This window comes from Sorex fumeus, unplaced genomic scaffold (genome assembly GCF_029834395.1).
Source record: "Sorex fumeus unplaced genomic scaffold, SorFum_2.1 ptg000134l, whole genome shotgun sequence".
In the NCBI taxonomy this organism is placed as follows: Eukaryota; Metazoa; Chordata; class Mammalia; order Eulipotyphla; family Soricidae; genus Sorex; species Sorex fumeus.
In genome coordinates, this window is record NW_026606191.1 from 3,620,756 (window position 1) to 3,621,948 (window position 1,193).

The following is a 1,193-nucleotide window of genomic DNA, read 5'->3' on the forward strand; positions in this document are numbered from 1 at the left end:
ACGTTCAGTGCCAGTACTGTGACTGACGGGATCGCACCAGATTTGGGGGCACTTTTGTGGTTGTTTTTCACTCCCCCCATCTATTTCCAGTGGGTTCCTGGGTCAGACTTGCTCCAGAGGGTTTAGGAGGATGTAGAGCTTTTTGATTGCATTGGGGGGATTTAGAAAGGCACAGGGCTCTCGGGTGTGTGTTCATTATCTTGGGGGCACCTCCGCCTCCAGGTCTGCGATGGGCAGCATGGCCTGGGTGCGGAGCTGAGCATTGAGGGCTGTGAGTCTTGAGGATGCTGGAACTGCTGATGGGAGAAGTCTTGACCATCCCAACCTTCTCATCCAGGGATTGTGCCGGCCCTGTCCTGCAGCTTTCGGTGTAGAAATGTGTATGTAAAATTGCCAGATCACTTTGAGGGGTATCTCGTCAGCCCCCCGTGGTGAGGGACCCTGTTAAAGCCCGTCTTTTTCATTGGCAGCTGCCAGGAGAAGTCCTGGGGGCCTGATCCTAGCATTTGGCTGAGGGTTGTACATGAATATATAAATGAACGTTGGACTCAGAGAGATGGTCTTGGTGGCTATTTGCAAATTATTTTTGTGAATGTTATTTCCTTCGTAAATACAAAGACTCTCTACTCAACATGTTATCTGTTCAGTCTGTCACTCTCCAACTATCCCAGACCTGGCGACCCCCAGATGTCTGGGTCACCTGATTCTATCCCAGAAACGAGGAAAAATGAAACTTTCTTACCAGTAATATTTGAAGCCAGGCCCTTTAAGGCTCTGGGCAACCGTGCAGGTGACGTCACAGAATCCAGGTCCTTTATCTGAGGAGCCTTGGCATTCTGGGTGGAAGTGCCAGAGGGCTGCAGAAGGTGAGAAGTGGATGAGTGGGCATCCAGTGGAAACTGGGGCAATCGATGCCATCGATGAACAACAGGATGATCGTGATAGTGGTGTGTTTTAGACCTTATCTGGTGGTTCTCAGGAGTCCCTCCCTGGGGATCCGAGGACACTTTGGGGTGTCAGGATGTGAGGCCATTACTTGGGCCCCTCACAAAGCAGAAACTGTCAGAGCTAGAGGGAGCCTCAGTCTCCCCCCAGATCGGATGGGGTGCGTGAGGGGACCTCAGCATTTACTTAGTTTTGGGGCATCTCCCAGCACCTGGTCAGTCACAGGGGTTCGTGATTATCCCAGTAGT